This window comes from Poecilia latipinna, unplaced genomic scaffold (assembly GCF_001443285.1).
Source record: "Poecilia latipinna isolate Pla-1442-1.1 unplaced genomic scaffold, P_latipinna-1.0 Scaffold2280, whole genome shotgun sequence".
Lineage (NCBI taxonomy): Eukaryota > Metazoa > Chordata > Actinopteri > Cyprinodontiformes > Poeciliidae > Poecilia > Poecilia latipinna.
In genome coordinates, this window is record NW_015114896.1 from 76,393 (window position 1) to 91,718 (window position 15,326).

Here is a 15,326-nt window from a genome sequence, read left to right on the forward strand (position 1 = left end):
TTTTGCTGTATTCCTGTTTAATTCTGTTTTTTGGTTCCATCACATTTGCTTTTTGCTTTCTCTCTATTTTCCTCTTTTCCTATAGTACCTTATGGGTTGTTTATCCTTACTAATTATGTCACTTAAATTTTCTTCTTTCTCTCATTTCTTTTTCCTCTCCACGTTTCCCTTCATCTTATTTTTGTTCTCCTGAGTTTCCTTCTCTCATTCTTTTCTCCTGTCTGTTTCGCCATCCTCATTTTCTTCCTCTTGTCTTTTCCTCCACCCCTCCTTCTCTGTCCAGCCCCACCTCTTTTCTGCTCTCCCTTTCTGCCTCCGGTTGCTTGGTGATTGTTTCTGCTTGCTGTTGCCAGGTAATTTCTAGATGGCTGTGATCACGTGACAAGTGTTTTTCTGCCTGTTTGTGCTGAGTCATTAAAATGTGTCGGCGCCTGGGCTCTGATTGCAGTGTTGGTCACAGCATCATGTTCTGCTTCCAACATGCTCTGTAGACATTGTGAATAATTTGAACTTTTCCAACATTCTGCTGAAGTTTGAGAGAATTTTCAACTTTTTACAGTACAGTTTTTACATGGGTAACATTTATCTATACATCTCATGATGCGTGTTTGGACTTTACGTTTTGTATTGTGTGACTTGAACCCATTTCTTTGTCAAAAACTGTTACTGACTGACATGGTGTCAGTTTCTTCTATTGGATGACAAACTTCATGTTGATGAAATTATAACGTATAGCTCCAGATCCAACCATTAGATTTCAAAATAATGTTTTGCTGCCTTTAGGCCATTATTTTTCCATAATCCTTGAAAAGAAACTTGTTCTGTTATAATTGCATGTACTAGAAGTCTTTTTGCTTCATGCACCTGTTGTCTTCTGGGCCTTTGAACTTTGACCCAATCATCTGACTTTGACTCTTTTCTCAATGGGACGTTTGTGAAAAACCTGCGGTTGATTCTGATCAGAAAGGCTGAATTGCGTCTCCTTACTCCTTTTCATTTAAAGGAGCAGTGACTCTGCTTTGCCCTCCGGTTGGAGGTCTTCACCCCATCTATAAGGTTTAGCCCAGCTAAATATGTCAATCATTTATATCCAACCCCACTAGTGTTATTATCACCATCTGTTAAAGTTAAGTGCAGATCTTTTGAGTCTTGCGTACTAGCCATAGTTGGATCAAAAACGGTGTGAACCAGGTGTGTTTACGTCTGTAACAAACTCCCTGGGGTTCTGTGGAAGTGGAAACGATGCAGAAGCTCTAAAGGTGAGCAGGCGGCTGCTTGGAGCGTCTCTCCACTGCTGTTGAATTAAACGTTTCGTGTTTCTTCTCCACTCTTCTTGACTTTTTGTTCGTCATTATAGGATGCATTTTTCAGACTCAAACATACGCAGAGATTATTCCATCACATTCTTTTATACAAAATAATCAGATTTCTGTGAAATGTGCAACTGAAAGGTCTTTTCATGCAGTCATGTCCTGACATGAAACTGTTTTTTTTAGAAAATGCTGATGGCAGTGAGCAGCAGTCTCTTGTGTTTAGCCTGTGGCAGCTGTGGCTGTGAACGCGCCAGGCTAGCAGGGCAAACACTGTGACACATTGTTATTGTATTATTCATAGTGAATTGGCACCGGCTCCATGATCAATAATTTATTCATATTTCCTGTCAAGTATGTGTTTTTAGCTTTAAATTATTTGTAGATGCAGACTCTTTCAAATTTTTACCTGAGTGCATAAAACATTTTTTGCAGCAGGAGATTAAAGATTTCTTTTTTTATCTTATGGAGAATAATATAATACAAATTGATTTGTGGCTCTGCTGTCATATTTCACCTAAAAACAAGTGAAACTCCAGTTGTTGCATCTATATTATCATGTTGTTTGTCTATTCAGAGTAACGTTGAATTAAAATGGGAAACGACTCGTCCTGCTCACCTGCACAGACGACTACAGGGAGACCTTAAAAGTGGAGCTGTGAGTTTGCTCTGTTTAATTTGACTGTTTTTGTGATGTAGCCGTACTGCTCAGCATCACCTGGGATGGAAAATCATTCTGACATTTACAGCAAACTGAAACGGTGAAGTGGAAGAACAGAGTGACGGTGTGAAGAGGCTACTGTTGCTGCTCTGCTGCTACTCTAGCACAACACCACTTCAGGGCTTCCTGTCGTACTGTGACAGCAAAAACTGCACCCTGTCAACAACTTCTCCTTTTTTCCCCCAACTTCCAAATGGACGTAAAGGCATGTAAACTTCATTCAGCCGGAAACTTTGAGGGCAAGAAAAGTTGCACAAAGAAAAGCAGCGTGCAAAAGTTTGGGTTTTACTTGCGGCCAACACATTAAAAATTGCTAAATGTCAGTTTTTTAATTCTGAATGTACTTTGAATAACTAGATGGATCACTGCATCGTTAAATGTTTGTGTAGTCGTACTACTTCAGCTTTTTCACATTGTCGTATTAAACTTTAAATATATTTTTTATTAAAACATGCAAACACAAATTGGCTCATAAATATAAAGTGGAAGGAAAACAAAAAAAGTTTGGTGGCTTTTGAATACAAATGCATGCAACATGTGTTTTCTTTTGTAAATGCTGAAAAGCATATATCATTTCAATGCACTTCACAATCAAACACAACTTTGTTGTGCTCCTTCATAAGAGCCCCACAAATTACACAAGCCTGGAAGGTTTAAAGATCATGAATACTTTTGTGTTTAAATGTTTTTTTCACCTCAACCTGAAAAACTTTTGACACATAAAAAACAAAAATGAGAGAAAAACGGTGATAGATTATTGATTGGAACAGCAAGAAAATCCTGGTGTTCCTGCATGTTCTTCTTGTGCATGTACGAGTTTTCTTTAGGTATTTTGGCTTATTTCTGGTGCAAAAACATACATGCCAGGTTAACTTGCCACTCTGCCGTAAATGCCCCTTACATTAGAGTGTGTGCAGTGTGATCTGCCTGCCTGCATACTGACTTATTGTATCTGCGTATGGTATAACAGCAGTACTGCGGCTCAAAGGAAAGCTCTACAAAAGGTTGTGAATACAGCCCAAAAAATCATTGGCTGTCCTCTCCCCTCACTGGAGGACTTGCACAGCGACCGCTGTCTTAAAAAGGCACAACACATAACAAAGGACACTTCTCACCCCGGACATTCTCTGTTTACACTGATGCCTTCAGGCAGACGATACAGAGCACTCAGAACAAGAACCAACCGACTCAGAGACAGTTTTTATCCTACAGCAATAACAAAACTAAATGCAATCATAGACAACCATTAATCATCATGAATGATGTGTGTGAGAATGTGGCTATTCTTATTTGTTAGTTTTTGTTTATTTTTTTTTTTCATCACTTACTTGTTAAGTATTTTTTACAGTATTGTAAAGTGTGAGACAAGTTTTTTTTTTTTTTTTAAGCATATGCACTGACTGACGGCACTTTTTAAATTTCGTTGTTCTTGTGACAATGACAATAAAGATTTATCTATCTATTATCTATCTATGTTGCCCTGTGACGGACTGATGACCTGTCTGCTGCGTTCTCAGCCTGTTGGCTGTAGGAAAATGGAGGGGTTTGTGCTGGAGCTTGACGACAAGTTGGGAGACTTGGTCAAACGATGCATAATTTGTTGTGTAAATGTCAAACGGCGGGTGATGCAGTTTGATATTTACACAGAATTAAAGACGAGTCTTTACCAACTTGTTGTCGAAGCATCCTGCATTGAGAGAAAACGTTATCGATCACTTATTTTAATGTTTGGTTAGTTTGAGTGCTGGTTTATATTGAACTTGCTGAATTGTAATAGAGTATTAGGCGAGAGGCGGGGTACGCCTTGAAGACCACAAGCCCATCAGGTTCTGTGAACAATAAACTACGAATGTGTACAAATTTACGCCCCGTGCTGAAGATCTATAAAATCTCTTAAAATAAATTCACACCTTTTGCTTGCACATTCTAAAAATTAACTATTTTTGCCACTGTCCATTCAGCTGGACAGTGACTCTCCCTTAGCTTTTCACTATATAGGAAGTACAACAAGTTAGAGATTGAACTGAATCCAAATAAAAAAGAAAGCGACTTACTTACCCAGATCCTTCCATCTGATCTCACATTACCAGAAAACAATTTACAATGAGCTTTTCTCCATTTTATGGCTCTGTTTTATGGTGCGCTCACACCAACCCTGTTTAGTCCACTTTAATCAAACTCTAGTTCGTCTGCCTAGAAACAAACTCTGATGCAGACCAGATTTGGTTGAAGTGAACTCTGACGCGGTTTGAATGCAAATGTGAACACAACCACTCCAAAAGCAGGAAACGGGGCATTTTGGGTAAATACAACCAAAACAAACGTTTGAGACTGGAAAACATGGATTGTGATTTTTCACCAAAGACAAAAGGAAAATCCTACAACTGCTAAAATCTGGCACTACTTTGTTTTTGTTTACATTTCTTGAAGAAGTAAGATGCGCTCAGTGTCGTCTTCAGAGGGTTTTGTCGTTTCCTTCAGTGGTTCTCGATGCTCTTGATCTACCAGGTGTGAACAGCCTTACACTTAAAGCTAAATATTGAAAATCAGTTTGAAAAGTGACCTAATGATCCAGAGTGGAAACAACTAAACCATCTTAAACTGCTGCTGAGTTCACTTTGCATAGAAAGATACCAATTTATTTTACGTCTTATCTTGATATAAAATCTGATTGCTTTTTTAAAATAATGCTTTTGATCTATCTTTTTTCCTCAATGCTGTTTTTCTTTTTGTGAAATGCAAAATATGGATCCTAAACACACATTGGTTCAGACCCTCAGATCTTTTCCTTTGAGCTCATATTCACAGGAAATGAAAGCCGCTTCTCTTATTTAGTTTAGCAAGTGTCTCCTAAGGCTCTGTCTGCCATTCAGAAGTTTATTTAATAAATCAGATTTAAAAAAAAAAATGGCTTCCTCAGAGAGCTCCTGTACGAAAGGACTGGAGGACTTTTCTGCTCTTAAATAATAGCTTTTGTTAGGTGTGAAGTAAGCCAGCAGCTACCATAAACTGATGGGATTTAGATCGCAGCTGTTTAAACCTGGCATTACACAGATGAATGGTGTGTGTGCTTCTATTAACTTTCTGCCCTTCACTTATCCAGTTTGGGGAGCCGAGAGGGAGTGCGGGGAGATCTGATTGGCCGTTATCTTATTTGGCAGCTTTGGGGGGCAAATTAATTTGGTGAGACACGAACAAGAACACAAAAACTCCAGAACACACACTTTCAAACTCGAGACGCACGTGGTTATTCTTTCTTAAAGCCAAGCAGAGTTTCTGATTTAAAAAAAAAATGGTGATAACTATACAGTGATCAGTTGTTTATATTCAAAAGCTGTGTAGTAAAACGGGATTATCACTAGACAAATGCAGTGTAGTGATTCATTCATTTCTACCTCTGAGATGCCACCACTTCCTCTCCTCCTTTGATTCTCCTCCCTTCATTTCACACTTATTGTTTATAGTCCGTTTTATTTTTAGTTTGCGCCACCTAATCAGCAGTCTCCCTCCCTGCCTGCCTCTCTGTCTGTTTCTGGCTCTGTCAGTGTTAATTGTCTGTCTGATGTGTCTGTTTATCTGGAACGAGGCAGCAGAAATGAGACGCACTGATGTTTATAGTTCAAGCTGCAGTTCGTAGTTTCAAATCGCAGCCACAGACGGTGACATGCGTGTTTCTGTGAGAACTTGATGCTGCCTCCTGTGGGAACCCAGGCGAAGGGGAAAACTGGGCAAGGCCTCATTATGCAGATAATTAAATGTTAGATTTGTATCTGTGCTGCAGTTTAATCCTGTTCTCATACTCGCCCTTCAATCTTTTCATATCATTTTAAATTCCATCACTATAAATATCTGAGTTTATGATTCAGTTCAGATCTGAGATCAACTGTTGATGAGGAGACGCCACGCTCGGTGCAGCTCTTCTGGATCAGCATTGGCTCTAATGAGACCTAATTATTGTCAACGAGCTGCAGCTCGAATGCAAGACTGAGCTAAGCTGCTAAAACGCCGATCTCTGATATTGAAATTATAGCCGGGACGTTCAGAGTTTCGTAGCCGATTGTTCTCAAACTACTTAATGCAACTAATGGAGGTCTTTATTCAGAGCTGTGAGCTTTAATGTGCTCCAAATATTGATTTGCTGTGTGGTTGTAGAAGGTTTTTTCTTTTTCTCTTTTACTTTCCGTGTATACACAAATAAAATCAACTTCTTTTGGATACTTGCCTGGAGGGAAAATGGGCTCTTGGGGAGAAATATGTTTCAGCAAACAGTTTCTGGAGCTGCTCTCTATTCAGCCAACAAAAGGAAATGAACTCAACATATTTTCACCATTGCTTCTGGGTAATGGCACCCACTTTTTATGTAGCTTTGCCAGACGTGCTGCAGTCAACAAAAAGGCTGCCCTGAAGTTGAAAAGAAGTGTGCACTTATGGGAAGAGAACTTGAACGAGATCATGGATATTAGAGCTGCTTTATTACGGGGAAATATCATTCATTATCATTTTGGTCAATATTGAAGTCACATTTAGTTAAGTAATTACTCATTGGGTTTTAAGAAGCAATAGATTTATTTCACCTTGAAACAAACATTTTCCCCTCATACGTTCCTCTTTAATCTTCCTTTAAAATGGCTAAATTTCTTTTGGGACACATTAAAAGCATTTTTGAGGGGCAAAATTATATCATATACTAAAGGAATAAAGAAGAAATATAGCTTCGAGCTTAATACTTTGGAAAGATACATTTCTGACCCTGAGAAAACCAAATTGCCCCAACTAAGGACATGCACAGAGAATTGGTGAACCTGGAACTAAAATACAACAATATGAATACATATCAAGTGGAGAAAGCAATAATTAGGTCCAAGCAACAATTTTATGAATTGTTTTAATTTTAAGCCACCAAGCCTTAGCATGGATAAGTTATCGCCGCAGCATGAGGATGGAGGTCTGAAGCTCCCTAATTTTCAGCTCTATTATGCGGCTCAGTTTAGGTTCTTGGCACAGATGTTTGATTTGCAGACTCCTCCTTCATGGCTCAAAATTAAGACAACAGAGATAAAAGAAGAGATGCCAATGAATTTGCTCTATAAGTGGGATAATAAAACTATCAAAAATGAAACCCTTCAATAATTCATAGTCCAAATTTGGTATAAAAATCGTGAAATGTTTAGGTTAGAAGACTTTCTTTCTCCTAAAACCCCATTATGAGGAAATATACTTTTTTCAGTCTGGTAACTTTAGATCCTGCAGGAGAAGGGAATTTGCCGATTTGAGCACTGCTACGAAAAGGAAGTATTTATGTCACTACAGCAGTTAAGAGAAGTTTAAACTGACAAAGATTTCCATTGCTTTCTCCAACTTCATAAGAGCTAATCGGAAAGGAAGTTGGAAGCTCCTGTCCATGTCTCCCGTTGAGGAAATGTGTCATGCCAGTCGGCCGTTATGTAAAATCATTTCAAGGGTGTATACAGCACTCATGTCAACTTTAGCTGTAAATGGTTGGATAGTTCCAGAATCAAATGGGAAAAGGATTTGGGAATATCTATTGAGAGGCAATTATGGAAAAATTTGTCCAGAGAAGGTCTCACATCTACTCTAAATGCTCGATTTAGACTAGTACAATTTAATTTTACACATCAGTTGTATGTCACCCCACAAAAATTACATAAATATAATTCCAATGTATCTCCTCTTTTGTTTTAGATGTGGTTTGGAGGAAGGAACATCCCTCCATGCCACCTGGCATTGCTCTAAATTGCAGGGTTTTTGGAAGGGGGTTTGTGAAACGTTATCAGACATTCAGCATCATGATTCCAATAGACCGGATATCTGTCTATTGGGGAACTTTACAAATTCCAATTTAAAGACAGTCTATGACAAGAAACTTACAGAAATCCTTTTGGCAATTGCTAAGAAATGTATTACAACAAAATGGAAATCAGACTCCCCCCTCCCAATTAAAATGTGGCTTTGTGAGATTAATAGCTGTGTGACACTAGAAAAAATAACCTATTGGATGCAGAGTAGAGGTAAGACTTTTTATAAAATATTGCAGCCTTTTTTAAGTTGTATGCAAAATCTACCAGCACATTGGATTGATTGATTTGATCCTGTAATCGAGCTGGACTCGACAGGATTTATGAGCAAATCTGATACCATTTGTCTCTCAATCTATTTCCAATTCATATACATTTTATTTCATCCCTATAGATTACCCTCCTTACCCACCCCCGTCCAGTCCTTCTTATTTGGTTGTTATTGTAAATGTATTTTACTTTTAATATGTCTCATTGTTTGAATTGTGCTTCATTGTGTACCAGTTTTGTCCCGTCAGTTAATACCTGTGATGTTACTATTAAGAATCCAAAATAAAATATTCAAAAAAAATAATAAAAGGCTAAATATCAGTTAAAATGCTCATTACGTAAAGAAAAAACACACAAACTATATGTTTTGTTTGGTTAAAACTCACTGCTGCTGCTTTTACCATGTTTGCTGGTCATTTTGTCAGATTGGGATTTCCCATCTCTGCAGTTTTGGTTGTTTCATGCCGGGTTACTTCAGGTTGAGCCGTCAGTTCAAACCTGCTCACTGCTGCCGGTCTCCCTTTTCTGCCATCTAGCTTTGATATTTCAAAACGCAACCACTCTAGGCCTGGGATCAGGCTATGAAAGAAAGCAGAAACACACAGTCGGGTGAAATTAACTAGAGTTCTGCTAAATATGCCAAAATATTAGTATAAAAGAGTCTTTTGACAGCTCTGTTTTGTAGTTATTGAGGCCATTCTGTCCTTTCTTTTGAAAATCTATAAAAAGGTGAAGGTAGTGTGCAACATTAAAAGGTTTGTATCCATTTGAGATTTCATAGAGAGGAAAGAGTGTGACTTGTTAAACTTTACAGTAACAGCTGATCAGACTTGCTGCGGTTGTTAAGATCATATTGTTTCCATGATTGGTGCCGCTGGCCAAGCAGGTCAGAAGCTACAAAATATCTTGACTTGTAAGAGTAATATATAAATGAATTTAGATTATAAGTACCCATATTTCTAATAAGTTTACCAACATTTAATGTGTCTAAATGGGGACAAAAAGCTTCTGGTTGGTAGGTTCCGTTGGTGTCGATGTATAACCTGACGACACCATTACGCTATCATTTACCGTCTGGATTTGAATACTGGGTTGAAAACAAATTGTTCACCTTCATATAAAGGTGCTGACGTACTATATCAAGACAAACCGGTTTTCAAAATCTTGACCCAACATGTCTCATTGTCAAATGGCAAGAAAACGGTGAGTAGCAGTTTTGAGATGCTTTGTCCGGGGCTCACTTTACATTTTACAATGCTGCTCCTCTGGTCCCATCTATCAGGAGGAAATGAACAGTGACTATCACCATAATGGTCCAGGGGATAATCCGCAACTGCAATTAACTGCAGAGTTCCTGGAGAGTCCGCCTCCACTTGGCCTTCCAATGCATATGAATACTTGGATGTATTTGGGTTAGCTGGCACGTATCGCCACACAGATGCAAATATTTATTCTCCTTCAGTCAGACAGAAAACAAACCCAGATCCATAGTAAGGTCCAGAGAACCTGCTGCATGGTAATAACCTGCCACTAGTCTGGTGTGGCAATCACTTCCAACATTCATTATTCAGTGTCTGAAGCCGCTTCTGGTTCTTTTCTGCATTTTAAATCTGCAGTTCAAGATGGATTTAATTGCTTGAAAGATGTAAGGTAAACATCTGTTCAGAGAACAAGATGAGGATAAAATCCTTCAAAGCAGATGGAGATTGAGAAAGAGAGGGGGAGAGCTAAAGGGGCCAAAGCTCGTTCTGTCGAACTTTTATTGTTGGCAGTGATGGAGCAGAAAATGGGAAAATGGCTGCGAAAGCTGTCTGAGTTTGACTGCCGGGACCCATTCATCCTCAGTGAGGCAATGCCACCTGTCGTCTGGAACTGACATGAAGATAATTTAGATGAAAAGTGTTCTTGAAGTATTAAAAAAACGTCAGAGACCATCCAGCCAACAAACCCTGGCAAAGAAAAGCTAAAGAAAGCCATGTGGCAATAGAGGTGTGCGAGTTGACCTCGGAAGCATTTTTATCAAATCCTCCCTATCATTTAATGTAGATGAGAAATTCACGGCTGCTACGTAAAGCAACAAGTATGCTCATCCACCTTCCTTAGCAGTTGGAGGCTACAAAGCCAAGTGCATCTGAACCACACTTTGACCATCTTTGCATGTTCCCTTCCATAAAATGCTTTGATTGTCAGCTGGTCTCGAAAAGCGGCTGTGACTCAAAGGTTCAAGGACTCTGGTGGAGTTTAGCGTTGAAGCTGAATGGCAGCCGATGTCGATGAGGGAGATGGTCAGAGCTGCATTAAGATGTTTCTGTGAGCAGCACCTATTTCACCAAAGCAGTTTACAGGCATGTTCAGTACCTTTCTTATGGTGTGACGACCTTAACAAAAAGTAGTGCAGTTTAAAGTGTGATGACAAACGGAAAATTTAAAACGTCATTTACCATGACTTGTATTTAGCTTGTATTTTAACAGGGGGCTTTATATATTCTCCAGGCACATGGTGCCATTTCATTGCACAATCAAATAAAATTGAGTTGTTAAAAAATATACATCAAACATACCTTAAAGAAACTCGACTTGGCAATTTTTTAAGGCTTGAGATTGAACCTCTGTCACAACAATGCATCTCCTTTATGCTGTTTACGACGGTTCTTTGGAGTTTTGAGTTGAGAAATATAGATGAACTCGGCAGACACACGTGTGAGGAATAAAAGCAACGAGCTCAGTTTGTGTGAGGGAATCACATTATAACATATTGGACAGAAAAGTCCAATATGCCTTTAATTAAAAAAAATCCCTCATTATTCCTACAATTTTTGATACACAAACTCAAGCAAAATTTTAAAGTATTTTTTTGTAGATGTATTAATTTCAAGGTCTTATTTTGCAGATTGTAGCAATTTTTGTCTATTCTGTTCTGTAGAGAGTAACACAAAACTATTGAGGACTCAAAAATTATATATGACATAAAAAATAAAGAAAATGGAGGCAACCAATCTAAAGGTGGTGCAGGCAACAAGCAAAATGAGTGCAAAAGTAAAATAACAGACATATTAATCTGACATGAGCTGGTTAATTTGTTTGGCTAGCAGGTAGAAGGCATGAAGCTGCTTAACAAACATAGTTAGCAAACTGTAGTTTTAAAACGGCATCACTTTATTTAAAGCATAATAACCATCAGTCATCTGAGCTCAATGGATGTCTGCTCCATAACTTACTGAGATTTCAATACATATCTTGTAGGTGTTTTGGAGCTATAACTGTTTGGGATATATTTATAGTCCTTGATGGCTTTGAGTTTGACTTTATTGAAGGTAGTGTAATAAAAGACTAAACAAAGTTATAAATACAACTCAAAATATCAATTCAAGACAAACGAAAGAAAAGCAAGCAAAAGAAGACAAGTAGGCGGGTTCTGTTTTAATACACTAAGGTCAAACTCAAAGCCATCCAATCCTACCGAGATCTAAATCCGTAGAGCGAGTCGCTTGATCAGGCCGTTTAAGGAGTAGTTCTAGGTAAAATAGAAACCACTTCTCCTGAGCAGTGACTGAAAAAGATGAGATTTGTGTTTTGCAGTTGGTGAGATAAATTCCTCGCCTCCACCTGATTGAATCTTTAGCAGGATCCTGTGGGAAATGCACATAAACAAACTCCCACATATACCGATAAACTGAAACAACATAGTTTAGACGGATAAGGGATTGACAAGATGGTGGAGATTATTTTATCTTAATTTAGTGCCACATCTGAATTTTGGATACATTTTGTATTTAGGATTTTCAGTTTTCTTTTTTGACAAAATAAAATATTCTGAATTTCCAACCCAGTTAAGATACGTTTTGTTTCCATATTGCTCTGGGTTGTAGAACCATGAAGTTAGCATGGGGCTACAAACATAAGTATGTAAGTTAACCTACCAACCAAAGCTGTACATAATTAAACTCACATTGAAAACATTTTTATTGTTTAAGAAAGTATTAAAGCAACCACAAATTACAGCTTCCTTAAAAATGTTCTGACTTGCCTGCATTTCTCAGTTTCTTTTCGCTCCATACCTCTTCCTAAACGTCTCGTCCCTTCTGTCCACCTCATCGATCATTAGCCACAACCTCCCTGTGGAGACGGATCATTAATGTAATGGCTTCTCAGTCCAATCATCATTACAGCCAGAGCTGCAGTAGTGGCTCTCGGGCAGTATCGGTGCTTTTGTTTGTCTGTCACTTATCATCTAAGCAGCTGAGGTGCAGTTAAGAGCAGGTCCAAATGAACTGGCCCATCCAGGGGTTTATACAGGGCAGGGTTATTGTGTAAGTACAAGTAGAGGTTCAGTGAACTACAGATAAACTGGCTGCTGCCTGCAGCCTGGCAACTGTGTCAGACGGAGTCATCTGGTTGTGGTGCACTGGGGAGTCTGTGTCTAATGACCACAGCTGGATTAATGTCCCATTTTAAAGTGGAGGGCTGTTCTAAATAAAACGCATTTTCAAATAATTTCTGTTGTAAATGCCCACCTTGGTGAAACTGGTTTTACAGCAGTTAGTACACTTTTGTGGAAGGGATTGATGGATAATGGTCATAAAGTGGAAATTATGCTTCAGTTTATGAAGGTTATGGTTGACTGACCCAATGCTGCTGACTTGCAGAATTGTGTGGGTTTGAATATCCCATCCATATAATCCTCTGAGTTTAATTTAAAACCTTAGCAGTAATGAAACTGTGAACGGAAATGGAAAAAGTTTCTGAATGTTGCTGGAAATTAAGCCAGTTTAATGCAGTAGCTTGGGGGAAACCGACGGAGTAAACACAGAATTTATTATTATAATCTCTGCAACTATAACAGCTATTCTGGGAAGGCCTTTTCACGAGGTTTATGAAGATTTTATTGGATTTTTTTTCTTTCTTCCAAAATTAAATGTGTTTGACCCAATGTGAAGGTCTGGCTTTATTTCATGCCAAAGATTTCCTACTGGGTTTGACGTCTGGACAGTTTGCAGTCTAATCAAACTCTTCCTGCTAAACTTACTCATCCACATCTTTATGGAGCTGGTATCACAGCAGCAGCATGCTCTACTGCAGAGAATGTCTTCACTGGTCCAGAGCGAACTGTCCAACCTCTCTGCTTACTGCAATTTACATTTCATCTATCAAAGCTTTGATAGATCTGCTCAGCCATGGCTAATCTGAAGATATAGAATCTCAGGTTTCGATTGACGCTGCGTAAAGTTGGTGACCTTTACACTTTAACCAGTTCAATCCATCCAGTTTCTGGCTGAGCTAGTGTTTTTCCCAATCACTCTTATTTTATTATAACAATACTAACAGTTGACTCTCGAATATTTAGTAGTAAGGACATTTGATCACTGGATTTATTGCTCAGATGGTTTCTAATCCATCGAGTCACCAAATCTTGGATAAATGTTTGCATGCATAAAGGTTTATTTCATACCTTTATGGCCATAGAAATCCTGAATTCCTTGATTTGGATGAGTAGTTAACTTTGGCAACATGGTATGGATTTTTAACAAAAGCTAAAATAAGTGAGTTTACACTGTAGTTTAATTGAACCCAATTCATCCAGAGTCAAAAGGTTAACAAAACTGAAATTGAATATCTATAGTATAGCTAAAAGGGGGATACCTTTTAAATCTGGTGTAATCTGCCGTAAATGCTGTAAAAATTCAATTGAAAGTCTAGAAAAGAGAACAGATGATGGTTGGTGGTATTTTTAATCTATTGCATTGATGTAATTTCTAAAATAATCACCATATCGGAATCCCATATCAACACTTATGCCCCTTTTCCACCAGCTCTACTTCAACAACCCGGCCGGTTCTGTTTCGGAGCGACCGCGTTTCCACCGGCCCACTTGGCTCTGTTGCAGGGTGCCGCCTCCTGGTGGCGGGGGGGTGTAGCGCCCCGCCTCCAGGAGCTACGTGCTGTGCTTCGTTACATGCGACCTAATGCGAGTTGTTGTTTTTCTGATACAAAAGAAGAGAGAGCTGAGCTATTTTTTTTATAGCCTGATTGCGATTTTTCTGAGACTAAAAGAAAATGTGACAGTGGGAGGAAAGCAGCGATGTGGTGAGGAGGAGCTGATCTCCGCCTTGCAGCGGGAGGAAAGCAGGTGGCTCAGACGGTTCAGGTAAGCTAACGATGATTTTTGTATTAAACTACGATAAAACTTGTAATGGTGCCGCATATACATGAGCTAATGTCAGTCAGGGTGTTGCAAATAACTTACAAATATCAGAATTAATTCATAATAAATTTCAATGTGTTTTCATGTTGGTAAACTGCCGCCACAGACCATCGTGGTTCTTCTGCAGCCTTTGGGTTGTAGGATCTCATCAGAGTCCGTCTTCCTGACTGCTGGTCGGAGTTTACCTTCAGGATTTCCAGAGACCTTCACCTTTCTGGAGCAGGAATCACATGAGCTCAATATGCTGATGAAATATTTCTGATAAAAAAAGGTGTCTGTTGTTTTTAACTTCTCAATACATTTAATTATGATTCACCTGATATCCAAGTTATACTGAGAACAAATCAAGCTTTATTCCTTCTAATCTGACTGGTTCTAGTTCCATATTTTCACATTTTGCACACTAAGAATTAAAAGTTTAAACTCAGTCTTAATTATCACTAATTAAGGTTACAGGTTTTGGAAACACTTTCTCACTTTCTTACATTGAAGATTCTACAGGAAGACAGATAAACAGTGAGTGGATAGAATGATGTACAAACTGGAAACTAACAAACATGATTTGTATTTTGGGTTCTTGTTAATAGCAACCCTGATAATAATGTCAAAATGTTTGGTTTGCTGAATAACGTATTCAGTTTCGGATGGCTTCATTGGTAATCTACAATGTTAAGTGTCAATGTGTCAATATAATATAATGTTATTTTCACTCTGGCTAAAGCTCCTCACATTTTGGGAGGATTGTATTAGGAGTTTGATGCCATATAAACTACAGTATATACAATAATGTGTGGAGTGAGCAGAAATAGAGACTTTATTCACTGAGACACAACAACTTTTATTTTTCTGTTTGTCTCAATTCTTCATGGAGCTCTGCCATATCTGCTGGTAGCTGCTTCCTCCTGAAGGAGATCCTGTTGTTCTGATGGTTCTCCTCATCGTTCTCCATCATGTCAGCCATGTTGCTCTCCTTCTGCTCCCTGGGAAAAGTAATTAGATGTTATATC

At 38.6% G+C, this 15,326-nt stretch overlaps 2 long non-coding RNA genes across 2 annotated transcripts in view; both read left to right on the plus strand.

The window, feature by feature from the left end:
* LOC106937122 (uncharacterized) overlaps positions 1 to 15,326 on the plus strand; it is an 87,782-nt gene that overhangs the window by 67,193 nt on the left and 5,263 nt on the right. The window lies entirely within an intron of this gene.
* Positions 1,822 to 2,485, plus strand: LOC106937125 (uncharacterized). The gene is made up of 2 exons (XR_001422321.1): positions 1,822 to 1,968; positions 2,060 to 2,485. It is a non-coding gene; the product is annotated as an uncharacterized LOC106937125 (long non-coding RNA).